Source organism: Theropithecus gelada, chromosome 1 (genome assembly GCF_003255815.1).
Source record: "Theropithecus gelada isolate Dixy chromosome 1, Tgel_1.0, whole genome shotgun sequence".
NCBI lineage: Eukaryota > Metazoa > Chordata > Mammalia > Primates > Cercopithecidae > Theropithecus > Theropithecus gelada.
In genome coordinates, this window is record NC_037668.1 from 4,596,186 (window position 1) to 4,609,606 (window position 13,421).

The following is a 13,421-nucleotide window of genomic DNA, read 5'->3' on the forward strand; positions in this document are numbered from 1 at the left end:
AGGTGCCTCATACAGGTGGAATCATGCAGTATTTATCTTTCCATAACTGGCTTATTTCACTTAGCAGCCTGTCTAAAGTTTGGTCAAGGAGAGAGTCCTTGTCACCAGTTGGCTGGGGCACAGAGAGAGAGGAGGCAGATCTGCTCTGGCTTATGCTGGAGAGACAAGCAGCAGTCAAGGCTTTGCAAATCTAGTTATCCTAAGAGCACTGAGAAGTTGTAATTGGGAGGGAAGTTATATGACATCATCAGATTGTGTTTTCTCAAAATCTACTCAGATTGCTGTGTGGAGAATGGGCTGGAGGGGGCGAGAAGGAAATGCTGGAAGACTAGTTAGATTGCCAGTACTATCGTCATGGATAGAGACAAGAAAACGGGCAGAACAAGGTGATGGTGGTGGTAGAAACAGACATAGAGGGATTTGACAAATGTAAAAGGTGAAACTGACAGGACTCGGTGATAAAGTGGTGGTAGGGAGAAAAAGGTATCAATAAATGGCTTGGTATCTCATTTAATCTTTACTACAACCCTGTGAAACACATTATTATTTCCTCCATGTTATGGATAAGGGATTTGAAACTCAAAGTACTTGAGCGACATGACCGGATCACACAGCTGGTAGGTCTGGCTATAAAGTGATGCCCCCCTCCACTATGTTATACAGCAGTCAAGCAGTTCTTCCTTGAAGAATGCTCTCTTTCCTCTTGCACCACTGAAGGCTATACCTAGTCAATACTTCTATTAATAGCATGGTACTTCACCTACAATATTCTCATTATCTGTTTGCCTATAAAATAGGAAAATAAATAAGAATATTATCACAGAAGCCGGCCACAGCTTAAGCCAGCTGATCTCCAAGGACAGTAAAATCAATTCCTTTACTGAAGAAAGTGACTTCTTGGGCTTATCTGGCTATGAAAAGTGAAGGCCCCTGAAGACAGCTGAGATAAGAAAGGTTAGGGCAAAGAAGTTAACTTGCTCTGCATGACAAAGTTACAGGAATTTTGAAGAAAGAACCATAGCCATTAATATAGTTTGGATGTTTGTCCCCTCCAAATCTCAGGCTGGAACGTGATCTCCAATGTTGGAGGTGGGGCCTAATGGGAGGTATTTGAGCCATAAGGATGGATGCCTCATGAATGGCTTGGTGCCCTCCCCAGAGTCATGACTGAAGTTTCATTCTATTAGTTACCATGAGATCTGGTTGCTAAAAAGAGCCTAGACCTCCTGCACTTCTCTCCTGCTCCCTCTCTTGCGATGTGACATGTCTGCTCCCCCTTTGCCTTCCACCATTAGTAAAAGCTTCCTGAAGCCTCACCAGAAGCTGAGCAGATGCTGCTGCCATGCTTGTACAGCTTGCAGAACCATGAGTCAAATAAACCTCTTTACAGTGCAAATTACCCAGTCACAGGTATTCCTTTATGGCAATGCAAAATGGACAACTACAACCGTCATGCTCGTCACTGTAACCCTAGTGCCTAGCACACAGGTACTCAACATATTTTTGTTGAATGAATTTGCTTTAAGAAGGGGATTATCTCTGGAAGAGAAGATGGGAGGCAGGGTCTGGAGAGAAGCAGGGATGGAAATTAATGAAGAAACAGGAGTGACTGGGCACGGTGAGTCACGCCTGTAATCCCAGCACTTTGGGAGGCCAAGGAGGGCAGATCCTGAGGTCAAGAGATCGAGACCAGACTGGCCAACATGGTGAAAGCTCCGTCTCTACTAAAAATACAAAAACTAGCTGGGCGTGGTGGCCCGCGCCTGTAGTCCCAGCTACTTGAGAGGCTGAGGCAGGAGAATTGCTTGAACCCAGGAGGCAGAGGTTGCAGTGAGCCGAGATCACGCCACTGCACTCCAGCCTGGGTGACAGAGTGAGACTCCATCTCAAAAAAAAAAGAAGAAGAAGAAAAGAAAAGAAAAAGAAAAAGAAAGAAACAGGACTGATGAAGTCAAATGGAATTCCTTGAAATGGGATGGTCCATGGCTTTCTAGAAACAGTATTAACTGATACTAAATTTTAAATTTTCTGTTTTAAAAGAAAAATTGTTATAAAACTGGACTGAAATAGAACTTTGCATTACATAAATCATGTAAATTTCTGGTCAAATGTTTATACAGTTGTCTGATACACATTAAAGGCAAATTCTTTCTTATGGGTGATATTGATGGCAGTGGTGGGCCATCCGGAGCAGCCGCTGCCACTGCGCCAGCTGCAGCAGGGAGGTGAAAGTGGTGGTGGCAGAAGTAGCTGTGTGAGCAGCAATGGTGGTGCGTCCCCTGTGCCCCATGTCTGGAGACAGCTGACTGCACCGCCCCCACCCTTGCATGGCCAAGTGGGACCCACTCCCAGGCCCGGAGCCTCTACCACTCTGGACCCTGGCACTGCATCACAGCTCTTGCATGGTGCCCCTGCAGGGAGGGTACGGGGAAGAGAGATAGCTGCGCCTGGGACACTGCTGTGCTCCAAGGGAGCCAGCAGGAGCCAAGGACAAGTGGGAACCCCCCAGAGCCCACTGTGTGGGGGCTGCCACAGTGAGGCCAGCCGAGCCACCCACTAGCAGGGGAGGAGGGTGGTTGGGCATGCAGGGGTGGGCAGAGAGGGGCCCAGTGAGGACCTGGAGCCCCCCACTCCAGACTGCAAGGAGATGCCACCGGAGCTGCGTGCATGATCCAGGGACTGGGTGAGAGCCCCACCCTCCCAGGCACAGGACCTGGGCATCTCTGTGCTCTGCACCCTCAGGGGCCCAGGAAAGTCCCTGCTGCCTCCACAGGCTCAAGGGTGTCTGCTCCCACTGCCTGGCCTCTCCCCACTCCTGGTGCCCGCTCTAATCTCAGAGCAGGACTGGGGCAGATTGCAGGGAAATTGGGGTTGGGGGAGCTGAGGTGGGGCAGAGGGCAGGTTGGAGCTGGCCTGCAGGTACCCCTTGGTGGGAGCAGCCTGGGCACCATGGATGGCAATAGGAGGCAGACAGGCTTCTGGGTAGAAGGGGGCAGGTCTCTGATGAGGCCCCACCTTCAGGCCAGGGAGGGCCTGAAGCCTGGAGGCCAGGTTGCTAGTCCCTCTGACCCGAGTGAGAACTTGTGGTGCCTTTTCTGGGCTGCCCATGGACCAACTGACATGCACTTCATCCCCTCTGAGGCCCATAAAAGCCCCAGGCTTAGCCAGAGCTGGAGAGATGACAGCTCGAGCTGACCTGCGAATGAGAGCAAATGTGAAACAAGCTCTCAAGTATGTAGCAGATACTATTTTCTTCCCAAACATCCATCCCCACTTTTTCTGGTAATAGATAGAGATAGATAGATGGATGGATGGATAGATAGATAGATAGATAGATAGATAGATAGATAGATAGATAGATATAACATTTGGCTATAACTTTCCCCTACTCTTCATCCATGTCTGCAGGCACATGACCTAGATCTAGCCAATAAAAGCAGCCTATCCCTGGCCACAGTGACTGGTTCAGGGATGAACACATGGTCCAAGCAGAGCCAAGGAGACAGTGGGATATGTCTCCCACTTTTGGAAAAGAGCAGGTGCTCTTTCCTATTGAATATGATAAAATATGAAGCCTGAGCTACTGTGCTTTTGCCAATTGAGGAAGAACGCATGTCTAAAACAGAACCAACACAGAGGAAGCAAAGTTGAGAGACACAGGGACAGAAACCTGGTCCTGGCTGGACACAGTGGCTTGTCCCTGTTATCCCAGCACTTTGGGAAGTAGAGGTGGAAGAAGCACTTCAGGCCAGGAGTTCAAGACCAACTGGGCAGCATAGTAAAACCCCATCTCTATAAAAAATTCAAAAATCAGCCAGGCCTGGTGGCTCACTACCTGGGAGGCTGAGGCAGGAGGATTGCTTGAGCCCAGGAGTTGAAGGCTGCAGTGAGCTATGATCACACCACTTGCTCTGTCACTCCAGTCTGAGTGACAGAGCAAGTCCAGAAAGAGAGAAAGAGAGAGGAAGGAAGGAAGGAAGGGAGGGAGGGAGGGAGGGAGGGAGGGAAGGAAGGAGGGAGGAAGGGAAAGGAAGGGAAAGAAAGGGAAGAAGGAAAGAAGAAAGAGAAAGAAAGAGAGAGAGAAAGAAAGGAAGAGAAAGAAAGAAAGAAAGAAAGAAAGAAAGAAAGAAAGAAAGAAAGAAAGAAAGAAAGAGAAAGAAAGAGAGAGAGAGAGAGAGAGAGAGAGGGAGGGAGGGAGGGAGGAAGGAAGGAGGGGAGAAACCTGGTGGTCTTGGTAACATTTTTGAGAAAACTGATCAAGCCTCATCTGAGGTCAGACTACTCCTGGACTTTCTTATTGTGTGCTCCAATAAAAATCCTTTTTCCATTTTGGATAACAATTTCTGTCCCTTACATCTGGAGTCTCAACGATGATGTAAGATAGGGATTTGAGTTATTTTATCTAGAAAGTACGGCTGCAGAAAGGAGTTACGCAAGTCTACCTCCATTCAAGACTGAGTGCCCTGAGGTCCAAATCCTGTGTTAGTTATCACTGCAATGTTAACAGGCATTAATGGTTATTTTTAGGAATAAAAGGAGGACAAGAAAAAGGCAAGTGGCAGAAGGAAAAGGGGATGGGAAATGTATAAACTCCTCCCAAGAAAGCAGGTCACCTGGTCACTTTGTTCAGGGCAGACTAACCCTGCAGGAGCCCAGCAGGAACCATGAAGCAGGAAATGAGGGCACAGAAGCCTCCAGCACCAGACTGTTCCAAAGAGCCATTTACCAGGAAATTGCCTAGAAATGACGGTGCAGCCATAACCGGGTCATTAGTTTCCCTACAAATATTTCTCCCTTTTGTGTGCAACAAGGACCCATTCAGCCAACTGTGTGGGGCTTCAGCTGAAATAACAGACCAGAGGAAATGTGTAATTGGCTTTCATCAAATTGAAACTGTAAGGCAGCCTAGCCAAGCTGAAGCTCTGTCTCTGGCCCTAGCACAGAAATTATTTTCTGCTTACTGTGAGGTTACGTGTGGGAAAGAAGGGGGAATAGAGGAGAAAAAGAAAGAGGACCAGCCTTTGGGTCAGCTTCAGCCCTTCCGGCAAGGCTGCTCAGAGCTTTGTCTTAACAGCCAACAAGGACAGAAAAGGAATCTGGCTCCACACTTTTGGAGAGGAAGGGACCTGGGACAGAGGAAGAGAGGCAGTAAGGGGAGGGGTGGGAAGAGAGGAAAAGAGTTACTCCTTAATGAAATAAGGTGACTTACAAATTAGCTTTTAAAAAATAGTTCCCAACTGATATCTTTTCCCACCAGACTATTTATATGAAATTTACACCTCGAAATAACAAACATAACGTCAACCAGTTTGCGAACTTACCACCTGGCATATGTGATGGTGACAATTTAATAATTGTTTAATAATTTAAAAGAGAAAAGTGAAAAAGAAAATTTGTGACTCACCCAAAGGGACATAAAGCATTATTCCAGGCACTTATGACTAATCTATATTTTGGGTGTGAGGGGAACTTTGCTGGATGATTTGGGAACTCTGTGGTATAGCTTATATATTTACAGTAAATTTTTCTTTTTTGAGAAGGAGTCTCACTATGGTGCCCAGACTGGTCTTAGATCCCTGGACTCAAACAATCCTCCTGACCCAGCCTCTCAGGTAGCTGGGACTACAAGCACACACCACTGTGCCCTGCTTATTTCTGGTAATTTTCTATCTGGAATTTTCTCTCTCATCTACTGCCAGGAATATTCCATCTACCTTTCCTTTTAGGTCCCTTTGAGCTTTGCATTCCCCATCCTGGCCCACCAGCTTCAGGGAAACATGTGAGGGAAACAGAATTACTGAAGGGAGACAGGACTCAGCTCCTCTGACACCCTCCCCGGGGCCCCTGACAGCAATATAGTTGTGCAGTTCCCATAGTGCTGCTCTGGTCACGTGCTTCCCTGAGCAAATTTTCCCCAGGATCCTTTGGACTTCTGCCTTGGTGTTTTCATTGCCATCATCTCAGGTGGGGAACTCCAAAAGACCACATGACCCTGGTTTCCTGATTTCCTGGTCTTCAGGAAGAACTGCCAAGCAGCAGCAGTAATGGAAAGAACATTGAGTCACACAGGCCTGGGCTCGAGTCCCACCTCTACCACCCACCAGCTCCATGAGGCCATGGCGGAATGGAAACAGTGTGGGACTGGAAACACGAGGACCTCACTGTGTGACCTCAGGCAGCTTCTTAGTTATTCCTTTCTTACACTGTCCAAATCTCAGTTACCTCATCATTAAAATGAAGATTATGATCACCATTTTAAAGTGTTGCTGTGGGGAGTAAAAGAAATCATATGCCTGGTGTGGAGTAGGCACTAAATAATCGGCTAATGTTGCTCTCATATTGTTATTGCTATTATGTGACCTTGGGGAAGACACTTAACCTCTCTGAACTTGCGATCTTTTCTGAAAACCTAGAAGTAATAAAAACTACCTTTCAGGATTGTAGCAATAATTAGATATGTAAAGGTTACAAGGATTATTTATGTCACATATGTACCTGGTAAGCACCCAAGGTTAGATTTCTATGCCTCTCACTTCTGGACTTCCCCTAATGCAACCTAGCATAAGAGTTTAAAGCTTCCGACTGGGCACAGTGGCTCACGCCGGCAATCCCAGTGCTTTGGGAGGACTAGGTGGGCAGATCACTTCTGATCAGGAGTTCGAGACCAGCCTGGCCAACATAGTGAAACCTTGTCTCTACTAAAAATACAAAATAATAATAATAATAATAAACAATTGGCGGGGCTTGGTGGCAGGCGCCTGTAATCCCAGCTACTCGGGAGGTTGGGGCAGGAGAATCGCTTGAACCCGGGAGGCGGAGGTTGCAGTGAGCCGAGACTGACACCACTCCACTCCAGCCTGGGCAACAGAGCGAGATTCCGTCTCAAAAAAAAAAAAAAAAAAATGGAGAGAGAGATAGAGAGTTTAAAGCTTCCATCATGGCCAAGTTGGCTCCTACATTTTGCCAAAAACCAAAGAATCTGTCTGTCCCTGAGGTGGATTTTTGAGCTGCCAGTCCTTGGAGTCCCCACCTGCTGTGCTGTCAGCTCACACCCATAAAAGGAAAAACTGTGTTGGCGGGAGGCATCAGAGGGACGGTCAGAAAGGAAGCCGACGGCTGCAGGATTCACTACTCGACACTAGGGGGCACAATAAGCTCAGGAACACTTTAGGGCCACACCCAGCAATCTCGTTTCCCGGTGCCCGAGTCTCCCCAGATAGGGCAGATCCAAGCAAGAAGACAACGTTTAAGAACTGCCCAGAAAAGCCTTTGTGGGAACAAATGATGGGAGAAAATGCAGAAATGCAGGGGGCAGTAGAGGGCACACCTTCCCTTCGGCTTCAGCCTGGTCCCGGGCTGGAGAGCCCTGTCTGGCTTTCAGATTTTGACCTCCTCATCAACCCCGAGGAGAAGGGGCGGGGCCGGGAAGTGTGAGGAAACGGAGATAGTGAAGACAAGCCAGAAGAAAGCAAGCATTTCTTTTCATCACTTTTCCCACTCATTTCAACTTCTACGTCTAGCTCACTCAGCACTCAGCATCTTAATAAGTCCCAGTCCAGTGGGCCACAGCTAGAAGGAGCCTTATGGAACCGCAGATGTTTAGTTGGAGGCTGGAACTCAGAGAAGAGGATTGAGCAAGATCTCCCAGGTAGTTTATACTTTCATGTACATCAGGTCGCTTGGATACTGACAACCACCTGGTCATGTAGACAGAGGCTATTACCTCATTTAACAAATAAGGAAACAAGTTCAGGTAAGTGCCCATAGCTCTCCTCCAAGCTACCAAGCCTTTATTGCCACCCACTATCCCCACTTCCCTTGCTTTCCCTTGTTTTAAAATCAGTCCAGGCCGGACGCGGTGGCTCATACCTGTAATCTCAACACTTTGGGAGGCCGAGGCAGGTGTGTCATTTGAGGTCAGGAGTTCGAGACCAGCCTGGCCAACAGTGAAACCCTGTCTCTACTAAAAATACAAAAATTAGCCGGCGGTAAGGCGCGCGCCTGTAATCCCAGCTATTTGGGAGGCTGAGGCGGGAGAATAGCTTGCGGTGTGCAGAGATTGGGCCACTGCGCTCCAGTCTGGGCAACAGAGTGAGACCCTGTCTCAATAAATAAATAAATAAATAAATAAAGTCCAAAGTATACACATAATTCCAGGAAATTGCTACTCAGCTCCAAATATTCTATATCAAATTTGAAAATATTTGTTGCATTCCCCATCTTCCTAACCCACTTAGCATGATGGAGAGATGATAGAGCATAGTAATTTTGAGGGTGCATTTTGGAGTCAGATCTAAGTAAATATTCTGTGTTCATCACTTATGAATTCCATGACCTTTGACCTCTGTGTGCCTCAATTTCCTCACCTGCAAAAGGGGACTGTTAACATCTATCTTGTGGAATTCTTTTAAGGATGAAATGAGATGTCATATAAAAAATTGCATAATGCTTAGCACATAATTGAATAGCTTGATTAATGCATCTAGCATATATCATTATATTAAATCATAGGCTGAAATGATCTTTAGGAATTAGTCCACTACTTTCATGCCATTTATCAATGAACTTAAATGGAGTTAAGTGAGAAGGCTACTTTGCCAAGTAAGTTTGTGTATCAGGTCGAATGGTGTCCCCCCAAAATTCATGTGCACCCATCTCAGACTGTGAATTTATTTGGAAATAGGGTCTTCGCAGATGTCATGAGTTCAGATGAGATCATGGTGGATTAGAGTGGGCTCTAAGTACGACGTGAGTGGGTCCTTTATAAGAAGAGGAGAGGACATACAGAAACGCTGAGACATAGAGAGAAGAAAGCCATGTGAAGACAGAGGCAGGGATTGGGATGATGTAGTTACAAGCCAGTGATCACTGGGAACCACCAGAAGCCAGGTGAGAGAGACATGGGATGGAGCATCTCTCAGAGCCCCCAGAAGGAACCAACCTTGTCAACACCCTGTTTGGTTTTTTTTTTTTTTTTTTTTTTTTTTGAGACGGAGCTTCGCTCTTTGTTGCCCAGGCTGGAGTGCAGTGGTACGATCTTGGCTCACTGCAACATCCACCTCCTGGGTTCAAGCAATTTTCCTGCCTCAGCCTTCCAAGTAACTGAGATTACAGGCTCCTGCCACCATGCCCAGCTAATTTTTGTATTTTTAGTAGAGACGGGGTTTCACTATGTTGGCCAGGCTGGTCTGGAACTCCTGACCTCAGGTGATCCGCCCACTGCAGCCTCCCAAAGTGCTGGCATTACAGGGCTGAGCCACTGCACCTGGCCAACACCCTGATTTTGTACTTCTAGCCTCAAGAACTGAGACAGAACACATTTCTGTTGTTTTAAGCCACTCAGTTGGAAACTACTATAGTTGATGACAGAATGAGAACTAGACTCCAGATTTTTTAACCTCTAGTCTAGGCCTCTTTTACTCCATTGCTGCCTCCCCAAGCCAGCAACAAACATTTATGGAATACCTTCTTAGAAAGTTTACTTATTTGGAAAAAATCAACACAATCTATAATTTTTAAGCACTTTAAGTTGTTGCCTGACACACAATAGGTATTTAATAAATATTTTACTGTCCAGTTGATAAAATGATAGACATTAAAATGTTATATTTTGTTATACAAATCTAAGATATTGTTATGAACCATTTTTTACCTCTGCATACACCTATGCACCAGACTCTAAATTTATTTACAAGGTTTGTATATTGAAGAATCCCAAGGCTCCATAACTCTCTCATTGCTACCGTCTGAAAGATACACGAGGTTCACAAGTCCTGCCTGTTCCCTACTTCTAGGGGTGAAAAATTAAAAGGAAAGCAATCTGAACAGCCTTAGGACTCTGAATCCTACAAGGGCTGTTTTCATTTTTGCTGAGTCCATCTACACTGATTTAGGAACATGCAGAAGGGAAGCTAGGAAATCAGGGGAGCTGCCCATTGCTCTAAAGGAAGTAGGTCACAGGGCACTGCTCCACCCACTCAGCCAGGGAAAAGAATGGGTGGTGGTGGGTTAACACTTACAAAGGGAATGAGGGAAAGTAGGGAGGACCTGCCGGGCATGGTGGCTCATGCCTGTAATCCCAGCCATTTTGGGAGGCCAAAGCGGGTGGATCACCTGAGGTCAGGAGTTCGAGATCAGCCTGGCCAACATGGCAAAACCCCATCTCTACTAAAAATACAAAAATTAGCGGGGCACAGTGACAGGTGCCTGTAATCCCAGCTTCTCGGGAGGCAGGAGGCGGAGGTTGTAGTGAGAGATTGCGCCATTGCACTCCAGTCTGCGAAAAGAAGTGAGACTCTGTCTCAAAAAAAAAAAAAAAAAAAAAACAAGGGAGGAGCTGATTCACTAGAACAACTCTTAGAGTGACTCAGAAGCCAGCAGAAAATAGCCTGTTCTCCCACATCTGCTTCATTGTCAGGCGATGAGGCACTTCCTCATTGCATACCCATAGGCAGAGCAAAGGGCAGGAGGAGGAAATGGGATTTTTCAAGTTCCTTTGCCTGTTCCAGCACCTAACACTCCATATTTGTAATCATTTCAGACATTTTATTTCCAGTCAGTATTTATTGAGTACCTACTCTGTGCCTGGCCCTTCATCTTACCTTTCAGATTGTCAGTCTTCAGAACACAAGGCATGATGCCTTTCTGAAGTTTGGTATATCCTACATCATTACTCCAGATTCACTTATGCTGCTATTGAGCACCTCCACACATAGTCTTGCTGTCCTTCATGTATAGAGATGACCCTCCCAAGCCAAAATCAACAGGGGGAGGCATGGAGCTTTCCTTCTGGCTCTAATGTTTGCTTTACAATCATCCACACCCATTCTTAGTCCACCATGTGAGAGCCAGTGTGAAGTGAGCAGAATATGGCATAAGTTTGGAGTCATACATCCTTACTGGAAATTATTTACTATTTACTAGCTCTATGACTTTATTTGACTTCTCTGAATCTCTATCTTCTCATCTGTAAATTGGACACAATGGTGTCTATCCTACACTGTAGGACAGATTTCTCATACAGTACTGAAGATGACATCAAATACCATTTAAATGAAAGTACATGGCACAGTGATAACATGATAAATACTCGTTTACTTCTTTCAGACTATAATCGCACAGACTGATCACATCCTTCAGTCAGACTGTAAACTGCATGAGGCAGGCGGCATCTGCCTTGAGGACTGTTTGCCTAGGCAAGTACTAGGTCCCTAATGCTGTCTTGCGAATTATAATTGCTGAGTTTAGGGATAATGTATTAAGTGTACTACATTATTTGCGCATTATAAATATTTGTCTCAAATATTTACTATATTGTATTTAAAATAATGTGGTTATCGTAAATGTAACCAGCTGAATCAATCTGTGAGCTGACAGCCATTCTGTGGAAATGGAATTCAGAAACTTTGACTTCAGGTAGGGATACAACTAGTTATACATCCACTCCCCTTTCTGAGTTACTTGGTCCTGCCTAAGACTTGCTGCCACCAAGATCTGCATTCCTGTGTTCACAAGGCAGACATTCCTTGCATCCTCTGTACTCTCCATTGTTTCAACTTCACGGCAAACACCATTCCCCGCAATATAATGAGGCCATGGACAGAAAAAAGTCGCCTCAGCTGGCAAGCATAGTGTGGAAAAACCTGCCACACAAATTTGCAATTATTCGACTTCTGCCTGGAAAGCAGGTCGGCTGGATTTATGTTCCCCAAAGTTAGTATTCTCTTCTGTACAAACTGTGGTTGAGAGAAGGGTGATCTCCAGGTGTTTCATCTTTGCACCCTTGCTTGCAGCACCACGCCCACAGTCGCGTCCAGAAAAAAGAAAAAAAAAAGGGGGGGAGCAAGGAAGCCAGGTTTTCAACAACTAATTCATTCTAATGCAGACATCAAAGCCCACTTCATTTATTAACATTCTGGAAAAAATCCCAATCGATCAGGCCACCAGAGCCCTCCTTTCCTAAACTCCCCGTACAGTCAGGGAAAAGCACGAAGCACTAGCCACGGTCCTGCCCAGAAACCACGCAGAGGTGGAAAGTTGCAGACCAAGGGCCGGGAGGGGCACGAGCCCATCCTGAAGCCCGGGACCGAGGACGACGCTTCCTCCCGGAAGTGACGCGAGCTCAATCCCAGCCTTGCTCTTCCCAAACAAAAGGGATCTTGGGGCCCCGGGAGGAGCCTGAATGACATTGGAGAAGCTCCGCCTCCAGCCGGCGCGGATTGGGGACGATGCTGGAGAAGCAAGGAGGCGATTGGCGCTGGTGAATGCCAATGCCCTCGCCGGGCGGCTGAGGGGGCGGGGCCTCTGCCGCTGTGGATGGGGAGTGGAGGCGGAGGGGAGCGGAGCCCGGTGCGTCGTGGAAAGGTAGGAACCACACTCCCTGGGGCTTGATGATGGCTGAGAGGCCGGGTTCTCAAGAGCAAAGCAAGTATAGGGGCACCGGTAGCTTCCCGCCGCTGTCCTAACGGCCTCTGGGCCCATCCCCTGAGGGGGCGGGGCCGTCTCCTCCACCTCCCGGTATTCCCCGAGGAGGCGGCTCCTCATCCTTTGAGGGTCCTCACAGCTACTTTTTGTCCCTCGTCGATTCCCAGCTCCTCAGAAGGGGCTTCCCTCTGATACCCCTCATTCAAAGGCTCTTCCCACCCCGCACCTCAGCCTTGGAGGAGAGGACTCACAGGTACCGTACCGATTCTCTAGGCTGCCGCCCCCAACCCCGTTTTGCACCCCCGGAAGGCCAGACATCCCTCCCTACACCTGTCTCTGCTCTCCAGGGTGGGACTGGAGCTGCTTTCCTCCGTAAGATAAAATTAGTGTTTCCCAAAAAAGAGGGATGGGGCGAAGCAAAAATCAAAGACCGACCTAGACAGCCAGCTTTACCGAGGAAACGGCTTCTCCCACTTAAGTTCTTCCCATCCCCCATTCTCTGATGCTCAGTCTTCCTCCCGCCGCCCCTCGCATCCTCTGGCCTCTTGTGAGGAGTCGAGAGCTCTCCTGTTTTGGGACTTCTTTGGACTCTGAAAGAGGGAGAACTAGGACCTCCTCTCCCTCGCCCTTTGTACCTTTCTTCTACTTTCTGTTCCTTCTGGGAGAACCCAGCCTCTAAGGGTTTCTTAGGTTTGAATTGCGTTTCATTTTTCCTTTTCCACCCTATTTCTTCTCTGAGAACTTGATGAAAAGCCATCTTATATTTCACAGTGAGGTGGGTGTGTTGGATATCTGCAGAGTTGGCTTTGTGTGGGCAGGAATGCAGTGTATGTTGCTTGACAGTCAATGAACAACACCATGTTTTCAAATGAAACAGTATACATAAGTAAATAAATAGCAGTGGATTAGGAATGAGTATATCCCAGTCTAGGATGGGCTGGTCCATTGCTCAGGGAGACTGCAGTTAACCTTGAAGGTATACTGCAGTTTGAAACAAA

At 47.0% G+C, this 13,421-nt stretch overlaps 1 protein-coding gene across 4 annotated transcripts in view; it reads left to right on the forward strand.

Moving 5' to 3' along the window:
• Nucleotides 1–12,121: 12,121 nt before the first annotated feature.
• CTTNBP2NL (CTTNBP2 N-terminal like) overlaps nt 12,122–13,421 on the forward strand; it is a 68,295-nt gene continuing 66,995 nt past the window's right edge. For 3 of the 4 annotated variants that reach the window (XM_025405769.1, XM_025405749.1, XM_025405777.1), the window contains exon 1: nt 12,122–12,363. The gene's annotated coding sequence lies outside the window, so the exon portion shown is untranslated. Of the gene's footprint in view, nt 12,364–12,510; nt 12,677–13,421 lie in introns of those variants that run through there. The other variant, XM_025405759.1, reaches the window with a different exon arrangement.